This window comes from Equus asinus, chromosome 4 (genome assembly GCF_041296235.1).
Source record: "Equus asinus isolate D_3611 breed Donkey chromosome 4, EquAss-T2T_v2, whole genome shotgun sequence".
Classification (NCBI taxonomy): Eukaryota; Metazoa; Chordata; class Mammalia; order Perissodactyla; family Equidae; genus Equus; species Equus asinus.
Genome location: NC_091793.1, coordinates 111077626 through 111086400, shown reverse-complemented (window position 1 = coordinate 111086400; position 8775 = coordinate 111077626). Strand labels below are relative to the sequence as shown.

General features: G+C 36.6%; 1 long non-coding RNA gene across 1 annotated transcript; it reads left to right on the top strand.

Moving 5' to 3' along the window:
• The first annotated feature begins 374 nt into the window (after positions 1-374).
• Positions 375-6515, top strand: LOC139045121 (uncharacterized). Its single transcript, XR_011502863.1, has 3 exons — positions 375-482; positions 3734-3835; positions 6387-6515. It is a non-coding gene; the product is annotated as an uncharacterized lncRNA (long non-coding RNA).
• Positions 6516-8775: the final 2260 nt, after the last annotated feature.

The window sequence follows — 8775 nt, the reverse complement described above, 5'->3', positions numbered from 1 at the left end:
CTAAAATGGACCCTTGGGATAATAGTCTAGAACTAATATACCCCTCATATTAGAGATGAGGAAACTAAAGCCCAGAAAAAAGAAATTGCCCAAGTTCGTACTCTGTAAACAGCCTGTGTAAGAATGCAGTTCTCCAGACACTCAGCCCAGTATATGCTGGATTACACAGAGATGGCCCTCTCAAAAATAAAGATCAGAAAAGGTGCTGAGAACACTCTGATCTTTTTCTTTAAGCCTTAGTGAAATGCAAGACATTATGATCACAATGTTAAGAAAACTGAAGTCTATGCTACTAATGACGTTATGGATCAAAAAGGGAAAACAATCTTTCTTATATAAATCACTTCTTCAAAATGGCAAGTCTCATAATTTCTTTTCAAAACCACTTTATCTGTAGATGAAGCAATAACTGACCAGCAATTATGATCCTTATGGTAAGAAATCAAGAGGAATTTGTCTTAACTGCAGCAAATCTGAAACAGGTTAGTCCTGGAACTTTATGGTTAATTGTAGGAAAGAAATATGATGAAGCCTATATGATAAATATGAGTAAGAAATAAGATGCGTGTGAATAGGAAGTATGATGAAATCTGTGTATCGTAAGTAGCATTTAGTATGATCTGCTTGCAGAATTGAGGTTACAGTTTTAAATTGTCCTTATCTTAGAACTGTTCACATATGTTAAAATGTCACGGAATACATGTTTAACTAAAAGACAAAAGAATGACTTCTTTTAGAAAGGTAGTAGTAAAATTACCAAAAAGGAAACAGTATTTCCTTTTCTTGTAGTTTTTACCTCTTTTTTAATTTATATTTTACCTTGTTCTAAAGGAGCTTTAGGAAGTGAATGTTACCACCATGGAATAAAGTTTCTACAAAAGGAATATGCTGTCCTGATATAGATGGAAGAGGCAGCATAAAGATATGGCAAGTTCAATGCCCTACTAGTCTTAATTCTACTACTTCATGACTGTATGACCTTGTTTCACACATTAACTAGAGACAATAATACTTTCCCAGTCACTACACTGGGTTGTTGTGAAAATCAAATGGAACAGTATTTATGAAAGAGGTTTGTAAACTCTAAAATTCTGTGTTAATGTGAGGTGCTATTAGTATGATAACATTTATTCTAGAATAGGAGGTCTGGAAAAGGCATTTTTCTCCAGAGAAAAAGGCCATATTACACTATTAGGAATGAACTAGCAACCATATGTGTGGTACAGGTTCAAGTGCGTATGGACTGGTAAATTTTGTCACCTTGAAACCTTCTGAAGGGATTTTTTTTTTAAACATGGTATTAAAAAGATGGTCATCAGAAAGGGATGTAGGAAATCTGAGAGCTAAAAGAAAAATGCAGGTACTTTATGTGTCTTTATTTCAAAATATGTAGCTCTCTACAGACAGGTAACAGTAGCTTGTAAACCTATTTGTTTAGCTCACAGTGCTAATGGTGGGGTGGGGTGGGGTATGAGTATCACTTCCCAGAACAATTATCCAGAATCTCCTACCCAGCTAGATGACCTTTACATGGGATAAAAGAAAGAAAATAGAGGACCAGCTTGTATTGAAAATTACTGTGAGAGGAATAACTTAAAGACACATATTACTAACAGCACATATGTTTTTAAACTCTCATATACTACCCATAGCTGTATAAACTAGTACTTTTTAAGATGCAATTTAGAAATTTTTAAAAATTTAATAAAATTTTCAATTTGTATGTCTTTTGAGGTAGCAGTTCCACTTATAAGCATTTGTCCTACAAAACTCTTTGCACAGGAACACAAAGATATATGAACAAAGATGTTCAATGCAGCATTAATTTTGTTGACAAATTGGAGATAGCCTAAACATATACCAAAAGGGGCTGGCTAATATACTGACTTAGGAAAATATCTCTAATAGGTTAAAAATTAAATTACACATTATAGTGTTATTTTATTTGTATAAAAAAGTGTGATTTGATAAGCACAGAAAACATCTGAAAGCATACTTAACAGGTTTAACCATGGCTGCCTCTACGAGGGGGAATTGGAGATGGAGATTAATGAGTAATTTTAAAAAAAAATACTGTTTGCTTCTCCTAATGAGAATGTATTGGTTTCTTTAATAATTAGAAACTTATCAATCTTTTTGGAACTTCTTAGACATGGTTGCTAACGCTTACCCTCTTCTTTAAATTCTATAAATTGTGATACACAAAATCAAAGAGGAGCAGCTTAATTGAAATGAGGAACAACTGTTGAACAGTTGAAAATTAGTATTTGTAGTTTTGCATTCTGTCATTATTTACAAGCAAAGATTTGCCAAAATGAGGGAAGAGCACTATAATTGCTTATACTTGTTTCCAAAATTACCATCCTGTGATGACTGCTTTACTTTTTGAAACTATAATTTGTAAGAATGGCATTAATTATGTATGTCTATTTAGGGTGAGAAATACAATAATGCCTATGATATTTCACATTCCATAGTTAAAATGTTATTTCAAATATTAATTCTTTTTTCAGTTTTAGGCAATAAAAAATGACCATTACTCTTCTGTTTTAAATTTTTCTGTTCTTGTTTTGTGTTGTTTCTTAATGTGGAAGAGCTTTAGGGTAGGGGGAGGGTGAAGAAAGCTTTATCAAAGCTAGTTAGATAGTAAAGAAATGAGACTAAAAAGTGGTTAAAATTATGACTAGACATAGTCATTTTAAACTGATATATTGTTTCAGTCACTCTGGGTTTTCGTTTGTTTGTTTGTTTTTGGTGAGGAGGATTGGCCCTGAGCTAACATCTGTTGCCAATCTTCCTCTTTTTGCTTGAGGAAGATTGTTGCTGAGCTAACATCTGTGCTAGTCTTTCTCTATTTTATGTGGGATGCCACCACAGCATGGCTTGATGAGTGGCACTAGGTCCGTGCCCGGGATCTAAACCTGCAAACCCTGGGCTGCTGAAGCAGAGCATGTGAACTTAACCACTAGGTTCCCAGGGTGGCCTCTGTTTTTTCTTTTTTGATTGTGGTAAAAAACATAAAATTGACCATCCGAGTCATTTTTAAGCTACAGTTTAGTAGTGTTAAGTATATTCCCATTGTTGTGAAAACTGCCATTTTAATGGATTGGTTTTCAGCCAACTCCTTTGTAACCTATTTACCCTGTCATATCACTATGCACAGCAAGACTCTTAACTTCCTATGATCTGGACACACAAAGAGAGAAGCTATTATACCAGCTATACAGTGCTGTTAGTTAAGTGTTTAGTTGATAAACTTGTTCCTTAAAAGAATTATAAAAATAAAATTTAGCTTTGTGGTAGTGTTTCTCTTTTTTTTTTTTTTTAAAGATTTTATTTTTTCCTTTTTCTCCCCAAAGGCCCCTGGTACATAGTTGCGTATTTCTAGTTGTGGGTTCTTCTAGTTGTGGCATGTGGGATGCCGCCTCAGCATGGCCTGATGAGTGGTGCCACGTCAGCGCCCAGGATCCGAACCAGTGAAACTCTGGGCCGCTGAAGTGGAGTGCACGAACTTAACCACTCAGCCAGGGGGCCAGCCTTCTGAATTTTCTTACAAAATTTAAGAAGAATGTAATTCTTCTAAATTTTTTTACAAATCAGAATTTTGAGGGAATATATACAGTTGTCCACAAGCTAAACCAACTAGTCACTGTGAAAATTAAAAAAATTCTTTCTGAAAATTTTGCTAGAGGGAAGCCACACTTTAAGTTTGTCATTAATCTCATCAACACAGGGCTCTCAGAGAATCCCTTTGCCAGTCTCTTGAATGGGCTAAGAGGAAGAAAGGGTCATGCCAACTGGTACCATAAAATACAAAGAGAGCCTGCTTCATCAGGTAAGAAGGATGTGTCGTTAGGGTTAGGATGCATCTAAAGAATGAAAGCTTTACTTTTTCATATCTTTGTAAATTTAAATTTTGTTGTTCATGGGGAAGTTTGTTACTATAGATATGGTGTTATTTTTTAATATAGTTTAAGAGGAACTAAGGTACTTTAATATAAAATCAGGAATTTTAGAGCAAAGTGATTTTAGAAATCAGGTAATCTAGTCATTGTCATGCTTTTTGTTTGGTATACGTATGCATAAAAACTTTTGTTCCCATTTCCTTGTAAATATATATCTAACATATTTTTACTACTGTTAATCCCTATATTAAATATTACTATTGTTAACTTATTTTTTAGGCAAAAAAGAATAAGAATACTCATTCTTAATATTTTCAGTCAGTCAATCACTTGTGCACCCCTGAAGATCCCTGACTTAATCCCACACTCTTCTTTTTGGGTGAGAAAGATTGGCCCTGAGCCAACGTCTGTTGCCAATCTTCCTCCTTTTGCTTGAGGAAGATTGTTGCTGAGCTAACATCTGTGCCAATCTTCCTCTATTTTGTATGTGGGATGCCACCACAGCTGGCTTCATGAGTGGTACATAGGTCCGCACCTGGGATCCTAACCTGCAAACCCTGGGGCCTCCAAAGTGGAGTGTGCAAACCTAACCACTATGCAACCGGGCTGGCCCCAATCTCACACTCTAGCTTGAGGTTTCTCAGCAAGCAACTGATAGAGCTGATATTGTGGCCCAGGTCTCTCAATTTGGTCCTATGTTTTTCCACTTTTTTCTTTCCTTTCCTGCTGTAGAAAAGGCTAATTTCCTTCATGAAATACTTTACTTTGGAGAGAAAGTCACTGTGTCTTGCACATGGTTGACACCCATTAAACATTTGTTAAAAGACTTTGCAGTGATACCATCAAGAACACAATTTCCCCCGCAAAACAACCAAGCTTCCACTTTTGTTCAATCACTTACTTGGTCTTGGATTGGAAACTGCTACATTTCTTTGCCTTAAAACATCCTTGAGCCTGTGATTAGAATTAAAGAGACTAAAAACCACCTCATCCATGTTTAACCCATTACTGCCAACATATGTGTAACACAGGCCTTTCCCTCTTATTAAGTTGTTCTTTGTACATCATCAGGCAGAAGCTTTGGCCTAGGGTGAGTAATCATAATTAGCAGGAGACGATCTTTTGCCAGAGTAAATTTATCCCTGGTACAATAGCTCCAAAGACAAGATTATCTGGGACACAGGGCTATTCTTGTAGACAAGCCCAGATCATCAGTAGCCCTGGCTTTCCCCAGAGAATTTTAACTCAGATTAAGTTCTAGCTTTCTTACAGAGCTCTGAGAAAGCCTAGCTATTCCTCATCAAGAGCTTACCCTCCTCCTCTTTACCTCCTTCTCTATCCTTCAATTAGTTAAGCACCCAAACATTCAGACACTAAATATAAGCTCCATCTCCCCAAACCCAGGTCCTATTTGGCATACTACACTTACAGGGTCGAAGAGAGGTATTGGGTAAGTGGTTCAGTGGATGTGACATCCTTCCTCCTTTTTCTCTCTGGGCTTCCCACAACAAACAGGAAGGAGCCCGTGCTGTTCCGTGCAGCAGCCCCATATTTCACCCCGGGTGAGGCTTTTATACTCTTCTCTCACTTTTCTCCCATTGGCTTCATTGAAGCCGGCTGTATCAGGGCCCTGCTGTGTTCACTCACCAAGGCAGGCCTGCTTATCACAGAAGGATTGCCTCGATTTCTCATCTGTCCTCCTAGGGGATAATTATGAATCATCCCCTTCTCCACTCTTAAGCTTATTTACCTCTTATTGATAACTCCTCCAGGGCTGGAACTATGTTATCTTCATCTCTGAGTTCTTACTTGAAGGGAGAACAAATTCTTTTAACTAACATTTATGAAAGATTTTTATTCAGGTTATCTGTTGTATTGAATACATTAGTATTTAAGCTTGCCCATATCCTCTCTTCTTAGGCCACTCTCAGGTTTGTTTATCTCCCCTCTTTCTGCCTGACCCTTAAGGACAATTGCTATATAAACAGAATTATCTGCAATACTGTGTTTTATAAATTTTATAAAATGAGGTTATATTCTCATTTGATGTTCAAGTTATATTCTCTCATTTTATAAAATCTTAACTAAAAATCTGAATGTTAACTTTAAAAAACTATGTAGGGGGCTGGCCCCATGGCCTAGTGGTTAAGTTCGCGCACTCTGCTGCAGGCGGCCCAGTGTTTCACCAGTTCGAATCCTGGGCGCAGACGTGGCGCTGCTCCTCAAACCATGCTGATGCAGCATCCCACGTGCCACATCTAGAAGGACTCACAAGTAAAATATACATTATGTAGCGGGGGGCTTTGGGGAGAAAAAGGAAAAAAATAAAATCTAAAAACAAAAAAATGTAATATTCTCATTTGAGAACAAATACTTGGAGAAATGAAAACTCCCGTTTAAAAAAAGTTGTAAGAATGACCTCAAGGAGTTGCTAAAATATTTTAAAATAACAAATAATTATAACGCTTTGTTTTATGTAAGTTTTGTTAAGCTAGAATCACAAGAAAGACCAGGAAGAAATTTTCTTTCTCCAAAAATTGTGCTGCACGTCTACATTGTCCTTGGATACGTGGAAGCCCTGCTGAGCTAAATCGCATGTTTCCTTCATTTGGTAAAGATTTTCGCTATTTTTCCCTTTTCAAGTGGACTTTCAAGTTCTTTTATTCTCAGATTTTGAACCTCACATTGTTCTTTTGAGTAAAATGCAGAAGGGCTGCAGCAGGGAGACAACAAATGTCCAATTCACTCAAATAGTATCAATAGGATTTAATTTTCTTAGGTTTTGCTTTGCTTTCTGTTAAATAAAATAAATTAGATAATATATTTAAATGCCAAATGACAATTTTATCTGTTACTTGATTTAATTGTATGTGAGTCCATATCTAAGCACAAATGAAAATTGCATAGTTATATGTTTAGTACATTACAACACCTTATCCATTTATTTAAAGCAGATAAATACTTATCTAAATCATCATTGTGACAAATAAGAAAAATAGCTATAATTTGAAAGGTATTCTTTGGTGAGCCTTTATTTTTATGATATCTAGATCATATATTTTTTTCCATTGGGGTCATATAGGGTTGAGATGAAAAAGAAAAAAAGATAGCTGTAAACTTTTTATCTCTTACCTGGCTTGAGTTAAGAAGGGGTTAGAGCATTCCTAGGTATGAGATCCATATGCCACAAATAATTCCAAGAGATTCTCGCCCTGCTCCAGTGTCCTAAAATATTCCAGTGTGGGAGGAAGACTTCATAAATTAGAGTCCTCATACAAATATTGTCAATGATGCTATAGAAATTGGAGTTAGAGATAGAATAGGTTAGTGTAGATGATTTCACATCAGGTGGGCCTAAAGAATCTTCCCTAGAGGATTCAAAGACATGTTCTCTGAAATATCTGTGCTATTAACAATTATGTGTATGGACTCCCTGCAAACTGGAATGATTGTAGATAATGGAAAAAGTCAAGGCTAATACTCAATTTTTAATGGAAAAGGGAGGAACTGAGAGATCTCACTCTGTTTAGTCTTCTTTGAAATACTATGGTGTTGATCTTTGAAAAACAACAACAACCAAAAAAAACAAAAAACAAAAAGCCCATAATTTACGAGTCCACAGAGGGTGGTCAAGTATCCATCATCCAATATGGATTTGTGAAAAGCAGTCTTACTGAATAAACTTATTTTACTTCTTAGAACAAATAAATGGCAAAAAGAAGTATAATAGTAGGTTTGGTTAGATATATGATCATTCCTGACCCTATGCAAAGTTGTGATTTAGAGAAAATTCATTTATCTGCTCCAGGCTTTACATTCAGATTACTCATACAATTGTACTTGCCACATAGATACAATTTCAAGTTCTGATTCATTCACTTAACATTATATCATAAACTACATACTACTCTTACTTTTATGCGACCAAGTTGCTAAGGAATCTGAACTTAGGGGAGGTATATACATAAAATGTTTTTTCTCTAGTCACTACTCCCACTGTACTACGTTGAATATCCTTTCCCCCCAGGCAGATGCCGTAGTTTTCTGGTGTTTTAATTTGTGCAAAGTATAGCTTGGCCTACTTTAAAACTTTGGTGTTTTAAAACATCCTCCCTTGCTGGCCAGACTTGTAGCCACAGGGACCTGAAATGAGGATGGGAGTATAGTCACTTTTTCACTCATTCTCCTTTCCTAAGCCCCTTAAGATTGGGTTGGGGAGAGTGTCTGGTTCTAGAATATTTTTTCCTCCTTTCTTTTCAAGACTAGTTCTTCTGGTGTTGAGGGCTAAAAGTAGGAATAGAGAAGAAATTAATCTTGCCACTTAACTCTCTCTGTTTTGGGCGTCTCTACTTCTCCAGCTGACGTTGACTCCCATTGATGCTCTTACTGCCTCTCACATAGCATGCATTCTTAATTTCTTCAGTGAGCTGCAAGGGGCCACCATATTGTACCAATTCCCTGACAAGGAAACTCTGGCTCCTTGCTGCTGTTTTATCCTTTGTTAGTAGGGTTCCCTTTTGGGTGGAACACTGCAAAAGCAATTCAAGCCCCAACATCTTCCTGGCATCACTTGACCTATAGGAAATTCATATATCATCTCTTGTGTGGCAATCAAAGTCCCCAATACAATGGACACACATAGTCCTGTCAGCTGTCAGGATGATGAAATTTAAAATGTTAGCCAATGCCAATACTCTTCATATAAGGTGGGGGTGGGATGGGGAGCAAGAATAATATAAAGTGTAGCTGCTACTGAACCCTTCTTCTGTAGATGGCTGTGATGCCTAAGTTGATAATCATAACTTCCATTTTCAACCCTTCATTGTGTAACCCTTTATCCCTCTAAGCACTTCCACTGGGTCTAACTCTT